The sequence below is a fragment of the Adiantum capillus-veneris genome, chromosome 28 (genome assembly GCF_014529385.1).
Source record: "Adiantum capillus-veneris isolate H3 chromosome 28, ASM1452938v2, whole genome shotgun sequence".
NCBI classification, from domain to species: Eukaryota; Viridiplantae; Streptophyta; class Polypodiopsida; order Polypodiales; family Pteridaceae; genus Adiantum; species Adiantum capillus-veneris.
Genome location: NC_140958.1, coordinates 125,454,945 through 125,479,838, shown reverse-complemented (window position 1 = coordinate 125,479,838; position 24,894 = coordinate 125,454,945). Strand labels below are relative to the sequence as shown.

Below are 24,894 nucleotides of genomic sequence, written 5' to 3'. Positions count from 1 at the left end.
CAAGCATTGATGTGGCAAGAGAAGGCGGGCGATGTTGGGCGAGCTTGTCAAAGCAGCCGAAGGCAATAGGTCGAGTATGGCGAGGAGGGCGAGGCGGTCAAGCTGGGCAAGTAGGTTGAGTGAACCAAAAGGAGGGAACCAGGAGCGAGGCGGGTGAGGTGGGCAAGGGGGTAGGACAAGGTGGGCGAGCAAATGGAGTGAGCCGAGAGGAGGGGACGAATGGGCAAGGTGCTTGAGTGAGCTGAGAGGAGGGGACTACGGGCAAGGTGGGAAAGGGGGTCAAGTAGGGCGAGGGGCAAGTGGGAGAGAGCACAAGAGAGGGTTGAGTGAGGAGCATGAGGGACTAGAGAGGCAAGGATAAGAGGTACAAAGGGCGGGCAGCTTAAGGGTGAAGGGTGAGAGTGGAGGGCGATGGAATTAACAGAGGGGTTTGCAATATGGTGCAATCAACATTGATACTCCAGCTGTCACAAAGTGATGACGTGGCATGACTAATTGGAAAAGAAATGGCTGAGTGAACAAGAGAAATTGAACTGACCAACTTGAAGAACTTCCGAGCACCACCCATGGGGCCTAAAACCCTAAGACCAAAAACTTGAACTCTAAGGAGGATGCCCGTATAATTCGCTGGAATGACACGTGGCAGGCTCTACGGATTTCCGCGATTTGCATTGGGCTGATGACGTGGCAGTTTTGCGTGAGCTTTTGGTAGCAGATGCTTTTGGAGTTTAGTGCTTTTGAACCTGATGCTTTTGGGCATCCCATGTAAGTTTAAAGGAGCCCTTGGGCCTCTCATTCTGCAAAGCATCTCAATTAATAAGAAATATCGAAAGGGCGCCAATCTTTGGGGCCAGTGCTTCTCGGTGCGGAACTCCATCTCTCTCTCTCTCTCTCTCTCTCTCTCTCTCTCTCTCTCTCTCTCTCTCTCTCTCTCTCTCTCTCTCTCTACCATCCTTTAGGTCGTCAGTCTCTCGCGCTGCAAAGGTCAACAGTCTCTCGTGCTGCAGTCCTGCAGGTGTCACTCTTCGCGCAGGGGGTGCAGGGCTGCAAGGTGGTTAGCGCTGCAGCCTGCAGGTGTCACTCTTCATGCATGGGGTGCAGGGCTGCAAGGTGGTTAGCGCTACAGTCCTGGAATCTGTAGAGAGTGCAGATTCTGAGCAGCACAGGGAGGGTAGATTCTAGAAAAGCGGGCAGACTCTATGCAAGTGCTCGGCAATCCTACGCGTAGCACGTCCCAGCGGTCCTACGCGTAGCAAGTCCCTTCATCTACGCGTAGGAAGTCAATAGCTCAAGTTAAAAGAGAATTTTAAGCCTAAGGTAAATTTGGTTCATTGCCCAGGAAGTTGGTTCATACGAACACCCATGCCCCACATGGCACGAAGAGTCATTTCTTTGATGCGCACAAGGTCACATATGCTCAAAATAGAAACAGAGGGCTGGCTGAAAATTGATGCTTCTAAACGGATATGCACATCATGTACAATGCAAGCTCCCGAAGATGAAGCACATGTGACATTGGAATGCCCAGAATACGCTCACATCCGGGCTAATTTTCAACCACTTCTAAGCGGTTGCTCTACCTTTGCGGACCTATTATCCAAGACAGACCCCTCCCCTACAGCTCTCGGAACATACCTCACCCGCATACTTGAGCATCAATAGACACTCATAGGAACACAAAAAGAGAATAACACACACCACACCATACACCCCCGTGAGGGGAGACTATGTATCACTTTGAGGTCCCATGGGTCATTTCTGGCCCCCCTCGGACGTTAATACCAAATCAAATCTCTCTCTCTCTCTCTCTCTCTCTCTCTCTCTCTCTCTCTCTCTCTCTCTCTCTCTCTCTCTCTCTCTCTCTCTCTCTCTCTAGATGAGGTATCAGATTACATTGATAGAGAGGGTGACAGAGGTGCTCAACTTGCACGGTCATGGATCCCTTCGTTGTTGTATGCAGATGATATTGTATTGATAGCAGAATCACCAGATGGAATGCAGAGGCAGTTAGATGCATTACATAAATTCGCGGAAGACAGCGGACTGTCGGTAAATTTGGATAAAACCAAATTTATGGTGTTTCACACCACACCGCAGTGGGTTAGGAGATTGGCACCTACATTTGCATATGGCCAAGATACATGGCCAAGATACAGTAGAGTACACAGATGCATACACATACCTTGGTGTGGTATTTACAGGACCGAAGTTTACTCTTAAGAAAGCAGCGGATGCTAGATTGTCCAGAGCCTCTGCGGCCTTGGGAGGGTTGGAGAGGATGTGTTCACAAGTGCAGTTTCAGGAACCACGAACAAAACTTTGGCTCTTTGATACTGTGGTGGCTTCGGCTATGCTTTATGGGGTCCAGATTTGGGGACCATCTGTGGATCAGGATAATTGGAAGTCAATGGAGAGACCTTTGGTATCTATGATTTCCCGAATGATTAGAGCCAAGGCCTCCGTACCACACGCGATTACCCGAGCGGAACTAGCTGCCCCTCCGATAGAAATTGAAGCTCTTACCAGATCAGTGTCCTTTATACACGGTTTATGGGATACAAATAATTGCCGATATACTAGATTGGCCCTCGAATCCTCTCGACAATTAGCAATGAAGGGAGATACATCATGCTGGTATGCGCAACTGTCCTCGTGGTTTCAGAGACACGGGTTCAGTATGGAAAGATTACCTCCCTTCCGATACTCTCTTGAGGCTCCATCACTGGCAATCACACAAACGGAGATTAATAAAATCATCCGCCAGGATCTTATACAGTTGGACACTAAGAGGACATGGGTAGACCCTACACAAGAATTGGGCACGAAGATGGCCGACTACAAACAAAACTTCCTACAGATATCTGAAGATGGTTTTGTGATTCGCCCGAGCTACATGGATACCCACCTGTCTCATGGTTTGAGATGTGCTATTGGTCAAATTCATACATCCTCACACCAGTTGGAAATTGAATTTGGCAGATTTAGGGGAATCCCACATGAGAGTAGAATTTGCAAGTTATGCGGAATGGAGCCGGAGACAGAATTACACTACATATGTCATTGCACCATATACTATGAGATACGCAGGCGTTTCCATTGCCTATTTAAAGAAGGCTTTGGACCTCTAGATAGAGTCATGCAATACCAGGATCAAAGGTGCTTAGGCCTGTACCTACTGGAACTACATCGGCACAGGGATAATCTAATGAGAAGACAAAGAGCACTACAGCCTCAGAGGCAGATCACAGATTTCTTCGGATCGAGAGAAGCACGAATGGAAGGAGAAGCAAGAGGCCAGCAGCGAGCACAAAGGAGTACCCACATTCAGACCAAAGGCACCCTCATTGACAGGGCGATTGAGCTTAGGAAATCGAGACGACCACGACCGAGATGCAGAAGCACACTTCACTGGAGGAGACTACAACAAAGGATTAGAAGCATTCTAGCCAGACACCCAGAATGCTCCTAAGAAGTTTATCTAATACTTTGTATTTAGTTTTTCGCATTTATTTTCACACTTTCACACTTTTCAGACATTGTAATAGATTCACCACTTTTGTATCAGTTTGGTCTCATAGGTCACTCTGGCCTTTTGAAGACGTTAATATAACATTTCATTCTCTCTCTCTCTCTCTCTCTCTCTCTCTCTCTCTCTCTCTCTCTCTCTCTCTCTCTCTCTCTCTCTCTCTACGCGAGCAGGTCCTCCTACGCGTCGCGCGAGCAGGTCCTCCTATGCGAGCTGGTCTCCTACGCGTCGCGCGAGGCCTGCTACAGGCCGCAGGGTACCAAACTCTGCAGGGACAGCAAGTGAAGCATGTAACGCAAGCAGAGTGAGCAGTGAGGCTCGTAGGGCTGGTGACGCCCGGGCAGCATAGGCAACGCAGAGCAAAAGCCAAGGCACACGAGGCTAGGGCACGATAAAGCCTTTTTAAGTTTAAGTTAAATTTTAAGTCTTGCCCTATTCTCAATCCCCCACCCTAGTACCCTACCCCACATTTGGGGCCCGGGTTCGATGGATCCGCCTACCGAAGGCGAAGGGCCGGGTGTAGATAGCTACACCACCCCAAAAAAAACAACGGCTACTTTCAAACGGAGAAACAGAGATACTGTACTATCACCAGGATCCTTACGAGTTCGGAAAACCTCCAGGATACATGATGAGCTAATGATGGAGAAGGTCCAGGTGATGCTCAAATCAGAGCTAAACTATATGAGGGATGACATCAGGAAGGAAATGCACGCGAACGCTGAGAGCTACAGGAACTCCATGTATGGAGAACTAAGGAGAGAGATCCGGGGGATACAGAATGAGGAAATTCAGATCGTGAAAACGGAATTACGAAACCTAATCAAGGCCGAAGTAAATGTAACAGAATGCGTTATGCAAGAGAAACTCGATGGGCAGTAGCAAGTTTTGAAGCATGGAGAACAAATATGGAAAAGCACATGGGGGAAAAAGATGCAATAATCAAGGAGCTAAAAGGAGAACTTGCGGCTTGCAAATCTGCAACTAAGGAGAAGGGAGACAACCAACCTTCGGTGCTGAAGGAGCTCGACAACATGAAGGATCAAATAAAAGCTCTACCGGAAGGAGATGAACAGAAATCGAAAACGGCATCTTCATGGGCGGAACGTCTTTGTAAGACACAAGAAAAGGTTGATGAAGCGGAGAAATGGATCGAGGATGCGAAGAAGGGAAGGCCCAGATGCCTGAGACCACACCTACCTCCACCATTATTAATATGACCATTGAGGAAGAGCAGAAAAGGAAGAATCGGGCTCTGCATGTGCGGGTCACAGGAGTCAAAGACAAAGAGAATGTAGATGAAGAAGTAAGGGAACTGCTACAACGCATGGGCATCACAGAGCCTACTCACACAAGTGCATGGAGAGTGGGCAAGAAAGGAATCGATGCGAAGGGAAACGTAAAGGATAGGGCACTTATTCTCCGCTTCCCGAATATAGAAATAAGGAAAGAATTTCTAAAGAAAAGGCCAACTCTTAAGAAAACCAATATTTTCCTCGGAGATGACCTTACATTGGCACAAGTGGCACACATGCAAGAGTTCATGCCAGAGAGCAGGGCCGCAATAGAAAAGGGGAAAATCGCCTTTTATAGAGGAGAGAAAGTAGTGGTTCTGGAAAAGCACTCATCATGACGGTGCGAGACCTATGGGGCGACGCTCCGGATAGCGGCGTGGAATTGTAATGGATCATATAGGCTAGATGTAGGTGCCTTTGAAGACAGCTTTAGGGACAGAGACATAGTTTTCTACTCAAAGAGACACCAGATATCGGGACAGCTTATGCCACATGTGAAGGGGTATTTATGGGAAACAGCTGGTCGACCAGACAAGAGATCGCTACGAGGTAGCCGAGGTTCAGGAGGAGTAGCAGTCTTATTTAAAGAGGAGCTGAAACCACTACTACAGATTATCAAGAAAGATGAACAAGCAAGGTATATGTGGGTGAGAATGAGAGCCGAGACAGGTAGATTTCTATATATCGCTATATGCTACTTCCCTCCAAGTACTCCTTACCTAAAGGACAGTCCCCTTTCTCCATATTGAATAATGACATGGGAGTTCTCTAGAGATGGAGACATCGTTCTCTTAGGAGACTTTAATGCCAGAACGGCCAACTCTCAAGCAGTATTCTATGATACTTCTGAGGAAATGCTCAGAGAAGTGGATTTATCACAGGAGGGGCTTACTAGAAACTCACAGGATAAAGAACACACTGAATATGGGAGACATCTCATGGAGATGGCAACTACACATGGTTTGGCCATACTTAATGGTCTAGAGAATTTCCCTTTATCTGGGGGATTCACATGCTTCCCGCACAGGCATGGGGCCAGTACAGTGGATTATGTCATGAATTCACCAAGCTTTATTTCTAGTATCGAGGACTTTAAGGTGGGACCCAGACCGGTTGGGATTGCAGTGGATCATGCTCTCTTGACCTTATCAATCTTCTTCCAATACAATGCCTCTCAAGTACAAAGGAAGAAGACACACACAAGATATACTTTCACGCCAGAGACTGATTCTGTCTATGTGGAAAAGATCTATAATAGGATGTGGGCAGCCGAGCCAGTATATACTGTAGAGGAGATTACTTCTCAGCTAACAGAGATACTACATGGAGCAGCACAAGAGGCATACCCACATACTCAGCCTGATCAGAAGAGAGGATCTAGGAACATGCCTCAAAACAGTTGGTACGACGAGGAATGCAGAGAAACGAGAACCCAGGTCCAAAAAGAGCTTACACTTGGGATCATCACATATAAGCAGTCTCGGATTGCTCTTCGGCGTATAGTACGTTGCAAGAAAAGGGCATTCTTAGCCAAACTGGAGAAGGATTTATATCAGCTCTTCTTGAGTCAGGACTAACATGAGGCCTGGCGTTTATTTCACGAGCACTCATCGCCTCCGACAATTATTTCTCCTGAGATTTGGGGTCAATATGTAACATCATTATATATGGTATCTGGAAAGCCTCCATTACCAGATCCGCTAGAGCCATGCCCTGCTACTAGTACTTTCTTTACTACGGAAATGGTGAAAAAAGCCATTGACAAGATGAAGACAAGAAGAGCATATGATAATGAGGGTTTAGTAGCAGAACATCTGATCCATGCAAGGGATCTACTTTCAGAAGTCCTTGCTCGTCTGTTTAATCGGGTCATGTGTGAAGGATTGCGTGAATCCTGGAAATTATCTACTATCGTACCTATTTTCAAGTCAGGGGATCCTATGATACCTGAAACCGGCCTGTTCAATCCAAAAAGGGCGGTAGACTTTACTTCAAACCTTGATTTAGCTTTCACCCATTATTAGTCGTCTATTATACCTGCGCTATAGTGACACAAGAGAGGGGAATGGGATACAGATACTAGAATGCACCTGTATGAGAAGACCGACACCAGATTGGCCCCTAACTTAGGCGCCCCTTTTGGTATTTCTTTATTCTTTAAAAGAGGGAATAAATGCTGTGGATCCCTACAAGCTGCCCCGCACAAACTTGGCTGAATTTCAATTGTTCCGGCCTAATTTCGGCAGCATAACTGTACTAGGACCCTTCACCGTCAGTATTCCCACGCATTGACTGACTTTCCCGACGCATACGGGCACTTTGCAAAACCTGGCGAGAATCTGCAGCACGCTGAATTCTCTGTTTTCAGCCCTGAAAATGCGCCAGATCACCGGTACAGCGGTCCCCTTGAGTCCCCGAACCTCCTCAGGGTATTAGGGTCCGTTTAGGGCCAAAACCCTAAACCTGCAAAAATACACAGCAGGCTGTAATTTACTGTTTCGGGCTCCGTTTCGCGTGCCGGTCGCATCCGTAGCAAGTCCTCGAGCTCCCGCACCTGTAGGGCTACTTGCCCTTTGAATCGGACGAGATTTCTGGCGTGAAACCTCTCCGAATTCACCTGTACCTGCGGGGGGATTAGCCGCTAGCTAATCCAGTACCTGTGCAAGAGGCTCTTGCCTCGGCAATCGCGCATGAACCCACACAATTGTACATTGGTCAAATGAAGAGCCCACTAGAGGGGCATAACATACTGCCAAAGGGGAGAGAGAGGGCAGTGCGTAGCGTGCAGGGCATCACTCCTGGCACCGCACTGTGCATAAGAGGGAAAGCAAGCACTCCATAGCTCTTAACCTGTGACAAAAACTGAAAATGAGGCTCTCCCCCTCCTAAATTCAGCGCCAGTTCTTGTTGCATGAGGCAAGTGCACCAGAAGGTGCCACTTGGCACATTTATAAGCATTTTCCCGTTTCGGGGTTGCCGTCTAAAAATATCCCAACCGGTTGCCCAGTTGACTTCACGGCAGAGTAAGAAAATGTTCCCCTTGTCATTCCGGAGGTAATGACATCAACACATTTTCAGGTCCCAAAATAGCAGTTCCCTAAATTTTAGGAGATGCTGCCATTGTATCTTTCTAGGTCATCCGACCCTCTTTGTACACTGCGGCCACATCCACAACTGAAATGTAGCCTCTGTAGCAAAGGATTCCACTTTGGCTAGTCAATGACCCCACTTGGCTAACCATAGTCCTTGTCCAACCTTAGTGCTCTCTTGCCCTCAGGCCTGGACTCCCTCTGGACAGTTCCACACTAGCTATGCAATGCAGGGCAGTTAGATTTCCCGAGGGGTGTTTCCAAAAAGTGAAAGTAAATAGATAATAAGAAAGAAATCAACAAAAAGGATAGATAGTAGTCACACGCTGGTGACATACCCCCCTCTTGAAATCTCAAACGTCCTCGTTTGCATCTATGTCGTACATGCTCACTGTCAACACTGATATATTCAACACCTGTCGACACATATACGACACATACATGCTCATTGTCAACCATGGTGTATTCAACACCTCGTCGACTCATGTATTGCCTGCGTGTGAACCCTGTCCCAATGACATAGTGGTAGCTTCGCACTCTGCCATTGCTTTGAGTCACTAACTTTCCAATGACAAAATGGTAGCTGCACATTTTGCCACTGTCTTATAGTACACGTTGGATCCCGTAACACTTTCGAGCATACCCAAACCGACAGTTTAAGAATGCAGTTACACATGTACTCTTCAATAGAAGCAATCACTGTATCCTTGACAAACTGACAAGAAATACTCACTTCTATAGCACTAACCAAACTTTTGGACATTCCATAAGAGCAATTGCCAAACGGTGACGATCAGCTGCTTTCTTTTGCTTTGCCTGAGTCCTTTCTAAGGCCACTTTGACCTTCTTGTACATTTCATCCATGTCTTGAACATACTTATCTGCTTCAAATATCTTGTCCTTTGTATGCAGTATGGGAGGAACTTTCTTGCCACCTTCAACTATCCCAAAGGGTGCCTTGCCAGTTGATGAATGCACTCTATTATTGTATGCATATTCCACCAATGGCAAATACTGCTCCCACTTTCCTTTATGCTCTGACACATAACACTTCAGCAGATCTAGGACAGTAGAATTTGCCTCTTCTGATTGCCCATCTGTTAGAGGATGAAATGACGAAGAGAATTTGAGCGTTGTGCCCATATTCTCAAACAAGCCTCTCCAAAACAAACTTGTCATGCGTGGATCACGGTCGCTAACAATCGACTGTGGCATGCCATGATACTTGAAAATATTGCTCATAAACAAGCGTGCCATCTGATCTGGCTTTATCTTCTTCCTGACAGGAATAAAATGAGCCTGTTTGCGGAATCTACAAATAATGGCCCAAATACCATCGTTTCCTGTCTGCGTTCTCGGAAGATCAAAGATAAAATCCATAGCAATACTTTCCCATGGTTTATCTGGAATAGGTAGTGGTTGCAATAATCCTGGTGCCTTTTGCCAGTCAAACTTGACCTTTTGGCATATTAGGCATTCTCGCACAAAGGCATCCACATCTCTTCTCAATGTAGGCCAATAGAAGAATGTCTCAACCGCTTTAACTGTAGCATCGATACCACGATGCCCTGCATACGATGGGACATGACTCTCTTCCATAACTTTGAGTCGCAATGGCTTTGTGACACACAATCTGCCATGCATCATCATGAACCCGTCTTTAAGAAGATAGTGTTCATGACGTTGTCCATCCATTAGTTGCTCGAAGACCCTTGCAAAATCTTCATCATTTGCATTTTGTTCTCTCCTATCATCAAGTTCATGATGATAAGGAATCGACACAGCTGAAATTTGTGGCTTCCTTGACAAGGCATCAGCCACAACGTTCTTCTTGCCTTCCACATGCACAATCTGAAAATGGAACATGGACAAGATATTTGCCCATCGCATATGCTTCTCAGATAACTTTGTTTGTGTCAAGAAGTATCGCAAGGTCTGATGATCCGTTTGGACAACGAAATCTGCACCTAGCAGGTAGTGTTTCCAACTTAAGAGCGCATGAATCACAGCCAGTAACTCTTTCTCATAGACCTGCATGGTCATCTCTGGCCCTTGCAAAATTCTGCTCTCATAGGCTACTACCCTGCCATCTTGCATTAGCACTGCACCAATGCTACTACCGCAGGCATCACACTGGACCACAAATGACTTCCTAAGATCTGGCAACACAATGACTGGATCTGAAGTCATCTTTTCTTTTAAGAGATTAAAAGCTGAAATCTCTTTTTGTGTCCATCTAAAGGTGACTGCCTTCTTATGAAGAGCATGTAAAGGTGAAGCAATCTCAGCGAAATTTCGGATAAACCTTCTGTAATAGGAGCATAGTCCCAAAAAGCTTCGGACATCATGCACCGTCTTCAAATTTGGCCATGACTTGATCGCTTCAACTTTTGCAGGATCCATTCTGACACCATCCTTTGAGACAATGTGTCCCAGAAAGTGAATCTCTTCCAGAAAAAACTCACTTTTCTTTGCATTGATGAGCAACCTATGACTGTGTAGCTCTTTGAACACAATGGCCAAGTGATGCCTATGCTCCTCTTCATTCTTTGAATAGACTATCATGTCATCAAAGAATGTACCAACAAGCTGCTGGTGTGGACGGAAAATTCTGTCCATCATCCTATTGAACGTAGCAGGAGCATTTGTGAGACCAAAGGGCATCACTAAAAATTCGTAAAGGCCAAACGTCGTTCTAAAAGCAGTCTTGTGCACATCCTCTGATCTAATGCGGATCTGATGGTACCCACTCTTTAGATCTATCCTGCTAAACATAGCTGCTGCTCCTAATTTGTCCATAATATCATCAATTCTAGGTATAGGAAACCTATTCTTGATGGTATTCTTGTTCAGTGCACGATAGTCGATGCACATACGCCATGAGCCATCCTTTTTCTGCACCAACAACACTGGAGAACAGAATGGAGATGAACTGGGCTGAATCAGCCCCTTTTCTAACAGCTCCTGTACTTGGCCCATTATCTCTTTCTGCTGAGCCGCACTAACCCTGTACGGAGGCTTATTTGGTGGGCTACTGCCTGGCACCAAATCTATCGCATGGTCCTCGGGTCTCTCTGGCGGTAATTGAGACGGTAATGAATCGGAAAAACAGTCACTATACTATTGTAAAAACATTGACCTTTCTTTATCTAGCACAGATAAATTTGATTCATCACAATCTGACACTTCACGTGCAAAAACTAAGTACGCAGAAAGATGCTTTTTCATTACAGAAGTAATAGCAGAAGCTGATACAGTAGGAATAGACTCCCCTTTAAGCTTTACATCCAAAATGTGAGTCTTTCCCCTGCTCTGTACAGTGATCTTTTTGTTGTAGGCATCCATGATTCCCTGTACACGAACTAACCAAGGAATACCTAACAACACATCACATCCGTCCAGTGGCATGATGTAAAATTCTTCAGCATCTACATAGGACTGGATATGTAGACGCAACTTTCCAATGATGGGCGTCACAGCCTCTGTATGGCCAGGACATGCCAAACCTGCCTCTGCTGTATACCCCATCTCTTCAGGTCTGATTCCCAACTTTGAAGCCAATTCTGGGGAAATGAAGTTGGCTTTGGCACCTGGATCAAAGAAGATAAGCACTGTTTGATCCCTTACCTTTCCCCATGCTCTGCAAAGCTCACTTGCATCTGAATTTGGCTTGTCGCCCACCATATCTGGCACTAGACCAGCCATGGGCTTCTTTCCTTTCCTGTCCTCCTTGTCTTCAGAATCAGCTGGCCTTTTCTTTGTAGGACAATTGTAAGCAATGTGGCCGGGCTGCTCACATATAAAGCATTTGTTCTCTGGCCTCAGGACCTTCTTTTGCTCTTCTGACTTGCGAGGAAAACGTCTTTTCCATTTCTTTGCTGGTCCTTTTTCTGATTCAGCCGTAGTTTTATCTTTCCCTGCGTTGGCTGACTCCTGAGTCCCTTTAGGAGCCTCATTGGGAACATGCTTCTTGGCTGAATTTTTCTTGTCTGATCCTGGCTTGACACCAGTGTTAAATTCACAATCTTCTCCCTTGAGCAAACCATTGCCAGTGTTTGCTACCTCGATGAGCTGCGTCAAAGTAGTGACTTTTGTCTTCGTGCAGTATTTTCTCAATCCTTTGGGTAGGCCACAACAGTATTTTTCAATCTGTTCTGTCAATGGCACAAACCTATAGGAAGTTACTGGAAGTAGAGCTTTCCAAAACTTCCGATTGTAATCATCCAGATTTCTGCAAGTGGCAACATTTAGCTGGTGCCATTCTGTCATGACATCTGCTTCAAAGTCATCAGATAACCATGCTGCTGCAAAAATCTGCTTGAAGTAAATCCATGTGGACGGAGCTTGCCCTTGAAGCAATAAAGTTGTCCACCATTGTCCCGCATTCCCTGTCGAGAAAGTGGCTGCCTTGCGGACCTTTGAAGCCTCTGTAAAATTTCCCCCTGCATAGGCCTTGTCAAACTACTGGAGGAATGAGAGAGCCTTCTTCCTGTCATCAAACCCTGTAAAGGTCGTGAATGACACACCTTTGCCACCTTCTTTGTACGGAGTTGGCCTCTCCAGCGGCGTTAAATTGTCATATGGAAGTGACTGAAACATGGGAACACTATTAGGGTTCATCTGTGTTCCTTGGCCACTATTAACTTGACCTGGAAATGCCATATTTGGCTGCTGATTTGTAATTCCAGCCATACCAAAATTTGCCTGTGGCATCCCAAATTGGCCCTGAGTGCTCTGAAACCCTGGTTGCATACCCATGACACTGTACATGGGGTTAGGCATCATCGTTTGAGCACCCCCAAACACTGTTCCTGGAGTGTAAAACTGATTTCCAGGTGCATGACCAGCCATGCTCTGGAATACCGATCCACCTCCAAAATAGCCAGGGTGTACTGAAGGTGGTGGGAAGACCTGTTGCATAGCCTGTAGGTTGCTTCCCTGCCCATTAGAACCAACTATAGGCTGCTGAAAGGTGGCGGGCTGAACTGGTACAGCCTGAAAGACTGGCATCTCAGCCACCTGTTCTTGCACCTTAGACATAGGTTGTGGAGACTGCATGTTCTCCGTCAAGTATACAGGTGTTTCCATTGACTGTGCAGTATGAATCACCTGTGCTCGAGCCTTAACAGGCTTTTGAATATGATCCAGTGACCCAACTTGCTGAGACGGAACAGGAGGTTGCAGAAAGGCTAAAAACCTCGGATTCTGCATTACTTGTGTGAACATAGCCACAGCAGTAACCAACTGGGTCCTGAATATATCTTCATCTGTCTGTGGTGGTCTTGACGACTCACCCACTTCATGTGTCTGTTGACCCTGTGAAGAGGAAACCTCTTCAGTCACATCATCTGGTCTGTCAGCCATATTTGCAATTCCCTGTGTCTGGTCTATGATCCCCTGTGTCTTCAAGCCCGAAACTGACCAAGGCTCACTTCTATGGGAAAAAGTGATTTAATCCCGTCGATGGAACCATGAAACCGGCCTGTTCAATCCAAAAAGGGCGGTAGACTTTACTTCAAACCTTGATTTAGCTTTCACCCATTATTAGTCGTCTATTATACCTGCGCTATAGTGACACAAGAGAGGGGAATGGGATACAGATGCTAGAATGCACCTGTATGAGAAGACCAACACCAGATTGGCCCCTAACTTAGGCGCCCCTTTCGGTATTTCTTTATTCTTTAAAAGAGGGAATAAATGTTGTGGATCCCTACAAGCTGCCCCGCACAAACTTGGCTGAATTTCAACTATTCCGGCCTGATTTCGGCAACATAACTGTACTAGGACCCTTCACAGTCAGTATTCCCACGCATTGACTGACTTTCCCGACGCATACGGGCACTTTGCAAAACCTGGCGAGAATCTGCAGCACGCTGAATTCTCTGTTTTCAGCCCTGAAAATGCGCCAAATCACCGGTACAGCGGTCCCCTTGCGTCCCCGAACCTCCTGGGGGTATTAGGGTCCGTTTAGGGCCAAAACCCTAAACATGCAAAAATACACAGCAGGCTGTAATTTACTGTTTTCGGGCTCCGTTTCGCGTGCCGGTCGCATTCGTAGCAAGTCCTCGAGCTCCCGCACCTGTAGGGCTACTTGCCCTTTGAATCGGATGAGATTTCTGGCGTGAAACCTCTCCGAATTCACCTGTACCTGCGGGGGGATTAGCCGCTAGCTAATCCAGTACCTGTGCAAGAGGCTCTTGCCTCGACAATCGCGCATGAACCCACACAACCGTACATTGGTCAAATGAAGAGCCCACTAGAGGGGCATAACATACTGTCAAAGGGGAGAGAGAGAGGGCAGTGCGTAGCGTGCAGGGCATCACTCCTAGCACCGCACTGTGCATAAGAGGGAAAGCAAGCACTCCATAGCTCTTAACTTGTGACAAAAACTGAAAATGAGGCTCTCCCCCTCCTAAATTCAGCGCCAGTTCTTGTTGCATGAGGCAAGTGCACCAGAAGGTGCCACTTGGCACATTTATAAGCATTTTCCCGTTTCGGGGTTGCCGTCTAAAAATATCCCAACCGGTTGCCCAGTTGACTTCACGACAGAGCAAGAAAATGTTCCCCTTATCATTCCGGAGGTAATGACGTCAACACATTTTCAGGTCCCAAAATAGCAGTTCCCTAAATTTTAGGAGATGCTGCCATTGTATCTTTCTAGGTCATCCGACCCTCTTTGTACACTGCGGCCACATCCACAACTGAAATGTAGCCTCTGTAGCAAAGGATTCCACTTTGGCTAGTCAATGACCCCACTTGGCTAACCATAGTCCCTGTCCAACCTTAGTGCTCTCTTGCCCTCAGGCCTGGACTCCCTCTGGACAGTTCCACACTAGCTATGCAATGCAAGGCAGTTAGATTTCCCGAGGGTGTTTCCAAAAAGTGAAAGTAAATAGATAATAAGAAAGAAATCAACAAAAAGGATAGATAGTAGTCACACGCTGGTGACAATACCCGGGAACTACCGTACCATTATGGTGGGTCACACACTGACCCGACTGTACGCATCCATTCTAGAACAAAAATTGAGTAGATGGGCAGAGAATGAGGGCATAAGGGCAACAGGACAAGCTAGGGGAATCCCACCTGAGAGCAGAATTTGCAAGTTATGCGGAATGGAGCCGGAGACAAAATTACACTACATATGCCATTGCACCATATACTATGAGATACGTGGGCGTTTCCATTGCCTATTTAAAGAAGGCTTTGGACCTCTAAATAGAGTCATGCAATACCAGGATCAAAGATGCTTAGGCCTGTACCTACTGGAACTACATCGGCACAGGGATAATCTAATGAGAAGACAAAGAGCACTACAGCCTCAGAGGCAGATCACAGATTTCTTTGGATCGAGAGAAGCAGGAATGGAAGGAGAAGCAAGAGGCCAGCAGCGAGCACAAAGGAGTACCAACATTCATACCAAAGGCACCCTCATTGACAGGCGATTGAGCTTAGGAAATCGAGACGACCACGACCGAGATGCAGAAGCACACTTCACCGGAGCAGACTACAACAAAGGATTAGAAGCATTCTAGCCAGACACCCAGAATGCTCCTAAGAAGTTTATCTAATACTTTGTATTTAGTTTTTCACATTTATTTTCACACTCACACTTAGTACTTTAGTACTAAGGTACCCAGACATTGTAACAGATTCACCACTTTTGTATCAGTTTGGTCTCATAGGTCACTCTGGCCTTTTGAAGACGTTAATATAACATTTCATTTCATTTCATTCTCTCTCTCTCTCTCTCTCTCTCTCTCTCTCTCTCTCTCTCTCTCTCTCTCTCTCTCTCTCTCTCTCTCTCTCTCTCTCTCTCTCTCTCTTTTTGAAAAAGTCAGGGCTGTATATTACTGAGTACAATATAATCCCCAGTGGATGCCAAAATAGCCTATCACGTGGGGTGTACAAGCTGAATGTAAGGAGGAGAGCCACTGTAGGGACTACTCGACTAGAACAATCTCATGGTGGTCGGGGTGATGAGTGGAGGAGAAACCACCGAGGAGGGGCATAATGCCACATAATCTGGCCACCTGTCAGTGTGAAGAAGAGTGGGGATCGGGCCCAACGCCGAAGGAAGGCAAATTGGCGAGCCTCAGCTGCTCGAGATGTACCTGAGGAAGAATCCCACTGCCAAATCAGGGTGTGAATGATGTCCAGCCAAATGGCAGTGAGGGTATCCTGAAGGAGCTGTGGAGCCGCACTTAGAATGTGAAGACAACGAGCTCTCCAAACATTCCATAGTGTAATACTAGTGATGACTGAAAAAACTTCATCACGTGTCTGAGAATCCCCCTGCCAAGCAATCTGTGGTAGCATAGCCAAAGTCCCTCGCCGATAACCAGCCGAGGTAAGCATGAAGGCTCGATCTGTGTCTAAGCCCTCGTAGAAAAGATGCGGGCCGGGCATCGGCATCAACCATGAGACATATCCCCAAGTGAGAAATCCATGTTGAACACCGGCTCTGCTAAGTAGAAAGCAAACTGTAAGCCACACTACATGGGAAGCTGAGCATGACCAAAGACAGTGTGCAGGTGACTCAAGTAGTCACAAAGGACAGCGAGTACATAACGGATCATGACCCATAGTAGCTAGCCAAGTCCCAACTGAAAGTCCCGCATGTGCAATCATCCACATGAAAAAAGAAATACGACGAGCCACATGTAAATCCCAGATAACGGACCAAAACTGCTGCAGATAGGCATGGGAGAGGCCTGAATGTAACCAGAAACGCATACGAGTGGGCTGCTCTGGTTGCTGTCTCATCAATGCTAACCTTCCAATCCTGACAGTGTACTCAAAGAATGATACAGGTGCACCGGTGGGGTCAGAGTGAGGCCAATGCCACTCTCCTGGGTCCCAATAAAGCTGAGATAGGGCACGACCCTCCCACACCCAAAGCCTCCAAAGTCCTCCCACACCCAAAGCCTCCAAAGTGCAGCATCAGCGGAAGCGAAACGGGGGTCAACACGACGACGCTTCCCGCGTGAGCCAACTACTCGTATGGCCTCCCATCGAGCGTCGAGGGAGACAAGGTGCGGAGAGGTGGCATCATATGTCAATCTAGCATGAATCCCCTGAGAGTAGTCAATATCAACTGTGAACAGCATGGTGTCTAAACGAACTAATAAGAGAGTGCTCTGAGCAAAGAGGCCTTCCCAGCCACAATGGGGAGGCATCTAAACCGTGCCTCGCATGACTGCATCCCACTGTGAAGGAACGGCGGAATCAATCTCAAGAAGTCTGTCTGTCACCCCGCGACCAATGTCATAATGTTCTGCCACAAAATCTGCATCCAGCATACGTGTCTCATGAAACAACCGCATAGAGGCAGCAGCGCCAGTGTCCCAAGCAGCCCAATCAATGTGAGTCCTCTCTCCAAGCTGACGGGGTGGATTAACCGAAGAATCAAAAACTGCAGCATTCCAAATGAGAGGCTGGCGCTCAATCTCCTCACGACATGAGGGAGGTGAGCATATGATAGCCCGTCGCATGGAAACCCAAATCTGAAGAAGCGATCAGATGAAGGGTGAGAGGGTGGTGATGGACAAGGGGGCATCCGTAAAGAGAAAACGATACCCTGTATGCCAAGTATGACCGTCTCTAGTGCCGAGTCGTGGAGTCACTGTGCAAAGAGCGGCCTGAAGAACAATCTTCCAAGGTTCTTGGCCGGGAAAAAGATCCCGAACAATAAGCTTGGTAAGAAGGGCGCGGCTCTGTAACTCTAGATCAATTATGCCAAGGCCTCCCTCTGGCCTAGGACGAATAATTGTGGACCAGCGAACTCGAGCACGAGTATCAGTAGTCCCATCTGTGCCACTCCATAAAAAGTTCCGCTTTAGTCGGCGGAGCTGAGCTATCACACCGGAATGTAACATCCAACAAGAGGCCGTATACCATACTGTAGCCAGAATGACTTGGTTGGCGACCAATGCACGGCCAGCCAACGACAGATGACGTGAAGACCAATGGCATAGCTTCCTGCGAATAGACTGTAGTACGGGTGCAAACTGCTGCTGTGAGGAAACATCAAATCCAACCTGAAAGCCCAGATATCTGCATGTCTGACCCGGCTGTAGCCATGTGAAACCTTCAGCTATCCCCTAAGTAGGTATGTCATCACTGCCAACCAGTAACCCATAGGATTTATGCCAGTTAATGCGTGCACCACTGGCAATGCAAAAAACCTCTAGGGCCTCCCGCATGGCGTCAAGAGCAGCTAGCAAATAGCGCAACATGAGCATAGTGTCATCAGCAAACTCCTGATCGATAAGGTCTGGAGCTGTAGGTACTGGCATGGCCAAGCCACGAAATGCATGACTCTGAGCACGGAGAAAGTCGGATATAGTCTCTCCCACAAACAGATACAGATATGCTGCTAAAGGACATCCCTGACGCACAGATCGAGAAAGCTCAAAACTACGACTGACACGGCCACCAATAGTAATAGCACTGCTGGCAGTTCTGAAGAGAGCGGAAATGCCTGAGATCCATCTCGAAGGGAAACCCATCCTGGCTAAAGATCCTTCGAGAAAGTCCCACTCAACACGATCGTATGCTTTCTCGAAGTCGAGGATGAAAAAAGCGAGAGGTTCAGAAGATGATCTGGCTCACTCTACTGCCTCATAAAAAGTGAAGATATTATCCAGGATGCATCGATCCATGACAAAGCATGTCTGAGAAGTATGAATAATATCTGGTAAGAACGGCCGCAAGCGATGGCTGATCAGTAACTCTAATATCTTATAGACCGAAGGTAGTAGGGTAACAGGTCTCCACTGTCGGAGCTGAGTGGTGTCACCCCCCTTCGGAATAAGAGATATGAGGCATGAACAAAGATCCGGATGCATATATCCTGATGCATAGATGTCCTGACAACCGCGAAGCAGTGGTATATGCAATACATCCCAATATGTCAAAAAGAAAGCTCTAGTGAGGCCATCCTCTCCTGGATAGGAGGATGGATCAAGACTCTCTATAGCAGCATGGAGCTCTGCAAGTGTGAAGGGTGCCAACAAGATCTCTGCCATAGTGTCTGTACAACGGTGTCGAGTGTGATGCCAGATCTTCTCCCGGGCAAGTAGAACCTCAGTAGTGCATACATCAACAGTGAACAATGTCTCAAAATAATCTGCAGACATATCAAGAATAACATCAGGATGCATATGTAGTGTCCCGTGAGCATCGCACAAAGTCCGAAGGGTGGTGTCTGGAGGGCGCTCTTTATGCGCAGAGAAGAAGTCTTTATTCATTCGATCAGCTTTAGCTATCCAATGAGATACTGAAGCATGATGAGTGAACTCAGACCTAGCCTCCTGTACGTGACGAATCTCTTCTGTGAGCTCTGTCTGTCTAGCAGCGAGATAAGCATCCTGAGGCCACTCCTCAAGCAAGCGCTGAGTGGAACCAAGAGGGATGTGAAGATCAGACTCGCGTACTCTCAACTGACGATGAATAATAGCAGTCTGGTCACGACAGTAAATACTAGACCAAGTAATGCAATGAGCAAGAAAATCTCCAGGGGGTCCACAATAAGAAGTATCCGTGGACCATAAGTCACGAATCTGCTGCTGCAATACTTGAGTGGTGAGAACACTGTCAGGGATGCGGCAGCCTCGTCTCTATGCAGAGGATCTAGTGAAGGAGATAAACAATGAGATGGGTAAATGATCTGATAGGCTGGTCCCTCTCCATATAGTAGTAAATGCGCCTAGAGCGCCCAAGGGCCAATGTAAAAACGATCAAGTCGCTCTAATAATTTCCCCTGCTGTCTCTGAAACCCCCAAGAGTAATGAAGTGTAGCAGGGTGGTGACCAAAAGAGGGTATGTGCCAGGCGTCAACACCTTGAATAGCTAGAAGAAATCGATCCCAAGTTGGCTGCTCATCGGGAGAAATGGATGATAGAACTGGAGGTGTGATGGCTCGCCAATTAGAGTCGCTCTCAACGTTGTTGAAGTCTCCTCCAACAACCCAAGAGTCTACAGCAGGTAGAACAGCAGCCAAGGAGGACCAAAAAGTAGCCCTCTCCCGAGGGGTAGTGGGTGCATAGACTGACATAAAACCAATGATAGATTCCCGATCCCGAATAGAAACATAAACTGCTCTGCCAGCGACAAGGGTGCCAGCTGCTGAACTGAGGCCAAGTAACGTGGCCCCACTGAGATGCATACACCGCAACTCTGTCCATGAAGGCCCAGAGCAGGCTCCCAAAAAGTGCGGGCGCCCGAGGGCATGATATTGCCAAAGAGAGTGGCAATCTTATGCTCCTGTACTAGTAATATATCCACAGTGCCCACAACATGAGAGTGTAAATCTCTGCGAAGTAAGAGCTTACGGGAACCTTTTACCCGAGAAGTCTGTAAACCATTAGCATTCCAAGAAACTACATGTAAATCCATAGACTGCATGAAAGAGTTTGTATAGCATCTGACTAACTGCGCATCTTCTTGGAGGCAGTTGGGCCATCCAAGGGGTGAGCTTCAGGCGGTAGGAAAGCAACCCGCAAGCCCTCTCTAAGATATGGTGTCTCATTGCACCAACTGCGGACCTCAGCTTGATACATTGCATTATCGATGCTGCAGCTTTGACACCCCAAATGCGCATAGACATAGGAAGCACCACATCTGAGGATACATGAATGACCATAGGCAATGAATAGCAAGCATAAACATCACTCCACTCCATAGCACCAATACATGAAGGGTAGTGAGGAGACAAAACATCAGGAGCCGAAGTAGACAACCATAAATGAAGCTGAGCCATAGTCTGTGCATGCACAAAATGTAGAACCTGATCCTCGGACCATTCCCGAGCAGCATGGAATGGAAGGAAAAAGGAATGGGTAGGTTGAGAGCGACTGCCTATTAAAGAGGGAACACAACCTGTCTTGTGATGCATAAGGTAGAGCTGCACCTGCAATGGCCCTTCTGAGTCACCGCACATCTCAGCCCGATGAGTGCCCCAGGAAAGAGGGCAAGAGCTGAGAAAACTGCGTGGGACGTAAGTATGAGCTGCTAAGGGAGGGGGAGGACCAGATGGTGGAGGGGGGAGAGTAAGGGCGAGAGGAAGAGGAGGAGAAGGGAGAGGTAGTAGCGGTGAATGATCCATCTGCATGGGAACAGGGACCTCGGGAAGAGGGGAAGGAGCGGGCAGGGGAACTGCAGGTGAAGGAGGAGCCGGTAGCAGAGGTAAGTGATCCTGTAGCGAAGAAGAAGAATGGCGAGGAGATGCAGGGGGTAAGGGGGTGGTGGAAACTTGAGAGGGAGCAGGAGAGGTAACACTGGGGGCTGGCTGCGTTGTTGGTTGCTGACGAGGACGGAAGGAATGATTACGACCAACTGTCTGCCATGATGCCTCAGTGGGAGCTAAAGCGGAGGGAGGAACATGGAGGGTCGGAGCTCGAGGAGCGCGTGTAGGCTGCTGAGGTGCTTGAGTAGTAGAAGGAGGAACCGGCCGTTGACGCTGACCACGTGGCTGAGCATGACTGCCACGAGCCGGCTGTTGTTGCCGTCCATGGCGTGGCAGGGTGGGGCAATCTCGCGCCAAGTGTCCCATCTCGTGACAGCGTAAGCACTGTCCTGGGCGGCCAGTGACTACCATTCGAAGGAGTAGTCTCGATCGCGCAAAGCCACAGTAACTGTATCTGGTAATGAAGTATCCCCAAACACCAAGACCTGAATGCGAGGTGGGCCAGATGAGAAGATGCAAGATCCTGGAACTACCGTGCCAAAATGAGCAGCAATCATCTGAAGGAGATGCTCATCAATAAAATGGAGAGGCATATCCGGGAAGGAGAGCATCACAGGGAATCTGGGAATAAGGTGTCGACTGTCAAACTCCTCAGTGGAAAACTCGGGATACCACATCGTCAAGTATATCATCCTGCGATCAGAGAGTATCGGAGAGCGAGCCAGGAGAGCTGAGGCAGTGGCGGGATCTGAAAGACGTACCATGAATATGCCCCTGCCAAGGAATGTAAGCTCCGAGATCCGTCCCTGAGTAGTGCCCAATGCAGTCTGACACCAATCACGTATAGAAGATCGAGGTGGAGACTGTCCAATCATCCGGCCAACCAAGGCATGCTAAGCCAAGTGTTGTACTTTGGAGTCAATGCGTGTCAACAGGTCGCCAGTGCAGTCCACGCGACAGGCAACTGGTGATGGAGCGCCGTGTGTAGCACTCGAGACCCGCACAACCGCCATGAAGAGTGGGCGAGACTGGCAAACGGTAAAAGCAAGACCCGAAGTGAAGCTTGGACTCTCTCTCTCTCTCTCTCTCTCTCTCTCTCTCTCTCTCTCTCTCTCTCTCTCTCTCTCTCTCTCTCTCTCTCTCTCTCGGAGGCCGTAGATAGATGCGCGCAGAGGACAGTTAGGGTTCCGCACAGTTAGGGTTTCGGGCAATTAGGGTTCGGGCAGTTAGGGTTTCGGGCTGTTAGGGTTATGTGCAGTTAGGGTTTCGCACGGTTCAGTTTTTCGGCTGTTAGGGTTTCGCGCAGGCAGCAACAGGTACGCGCAGGCTGCAGGCGACAATTAGGGTTCGCGCAGGCAGGCAGATTCGCGCAGGCAGGCAGTTGCAGGGTTGCACATGGTAGCAAGGCAGAATCGCGCAGCAGAGGGTAGAGGCTGTTTCGCGCGCAGGAAGGGCAGATGCAGGTCCTCTCTCTCTCTCTCTCTCTCTCTCTCTCTCTCTCTCTCTCTCTCTCTCTCTCTCTCTCTCGGCTCCCACTGTGAAATCCTGAATGCAGGGGACAAAGCTCGGTTGTGTCATAACATAATCCACTGTACTGGCCCCATGTCTGTGTGGAAAGCATGTGAAACCGGCTGCTCCAGGAAATCGCTGTAAGCCATTAAGTATGGCTAATCCATGTGTAGTCGTCATTTCCATGAGATATCTCCCATCTCCGTCTGCTCTCTGTCATCTGAGCATCTGTCAAGTCCCAACTCACCCACATCCAGCTCTCTAAGCATCTCATTTGAAGTGTCGTAGAAGATTGTCTACGAGTTGCCCGTTCGGGCATTGCAGTCACCTAGGAGAATGATATCACCATCCCTAGAAAACTCCCATATATCATCATCTAGTATAGAGAAAGGCGACTGCCCTCTGGATGCAGCATACACTGATGTACTGGGAGGAAAGTAACATATGGCAATATATAGGAATCGACCCGTGTCAGCTCTCAGTCTCACCCACATATATCTAGCATGATCATCTCTCCATATAATATGCAGTAATGGTTGTAGTTCCTCTCTGAATAGCACTGCTGCTCCTCCTGAACCTCTACTCCCATGCTCAGATCTCGCATTTGTTTTGTGAGTTGTCTCCCATCTGTATCCCACCACATGTGGCATCACCTGTCCAGGGGCCTGATGAGTCTCTGAGAAGAATACAATATCCTTGTCTTTGAAACTGTCCTCAAATGCACCCACGTCCAACCTCATAGACCCATTACAATCCCAGGTAGCCCTCTTCAGTGTGGTCCCATAGGTCTCGCACCGTCATGCAGTGCGCCGCTCTAAAATCACCACCCATCCATCTCTGTAGAAGGCCATCTTTCCCTTGTCCCTTGCCACTGTAATCTCTCGCATTACCTCTCTCATATGTGCGAGCTGTGAGAGAGTCAGGTCATCACCGAGGAAAATACCTGTCTTTTTGAGAGTAGGCCTCTTCCTCAAGAATTCCTTCTTCTCTTCCAACGAGGGGAAGCGTAATATGAGAGCTCTCCCCTTTGAAGACTCTCCCGTGCCATCACTTTTCTTACCTACCCTCCATGACTTTGTGACCTCTTTCTCCACATTGTTTATGTCCTTGAGACCGGTCACTCTCACATGCAGTGCTCGCATCTGCCTTCTTTGTTCCTCTTCGAGGGTCATGTTGATAAGCGTCGGTGTACAAGGAGTTTCTTGACCTTTCCCTTTCTTGGCGACCTCAATCCATTTTTCGGCTTCGTCCGCCTTTTTCTGTGTCCTTGTTATCATCTCCGCCCATGAAGATGTCTTTGCCACACTCAGTTTCTCTTCCTCTGTGATCATCCTTACATGGTCCTTGGTTTCCTTGATTTCATCTATTATTAAGGGCTGAAATTCGCCTTCCTCTAGTCCACTGCTTACTCTTTCAGCAAGCTCTTGTTTAAGAGCTGAGACTTCTTTTTTGAGTTTTTGTATCTCGACGTTTGGGTTCTCCTGTTTGAGGGCTGAGACTTCTTCTTTGAGTGTCAATATTTCTGCGTTAAGGCTCTCTTTCTCCTTCTTCCATTGTGAACCTTCATTGAAGACCATCTGAAGGAGGTTGGCCTTCTCCTTCCACCATCCTTCCATCTCTGTTTTCCACTCCTTCATTTCCCTCTCCATCTGCGCCATCCGCTTGTCGTGAGCATGAAGGTTGCCTTTGCTCGCGACTTGCAAACAGGCGAGACATTGACGGCTTCTGTGTCCTGTGCAGCGGAGATTGCTTCCATGTTTTGTCGTTCAAGAGATGTATCGGGTTCACTTATCATTTCGCTCAGCTGGGCATCATACACGACATCATATGCGTAGGATTCAGTGGGAAATTCTGTGCGCGAAATGGTAAGTGAGCCCGATACATCTCTTGAACGACAAAACATGGAAGCAATCTCCCCTACACAAGACCCTGCACAGGACACGGAAGCCGTCAATGTCTCACCTGTTTGCAAGTCGCGAGCAAAGGCAACCTTCATGCTCACAAACAAGCGGATGGCGCAGATGGAGAGGGAAATGAAGGAGTGGAAAACAGAGATGGAAGGATGGTGGAAGGAGAAGGCCAACGTCCTTCAGATGGTCTTCAATGAAGGCGCACAATGGAAGAAGGAGAAAGAGAGCCATAACGCAGAAATACAGACACTCAAAGAAGAAGTCCATCTCTCAAACAGGAGAACCCAAACGCAGAGATACGGACACTCAAAAAAGAAGTCTCAGCCCTTAAACACGAGCTTGCTGAAAGAGTAAGCAGTGGACTAGAGGAAGGCGA

General features: G+C 47.7%; 1 protein-coding gene across 8 annotated transcripts in view; it reads right to left on the bottom strand.

Annotated features, from left to right (window-relative positions):
• The window catches only part of LOC147421251 (uncharacterized), a 123,632-nt gene that overhangs the window by 73,324 nt on the left and 25,414 nt on the right, over positions 1–24,894 (bottom strand). The window lies entirely within an intron of this gene.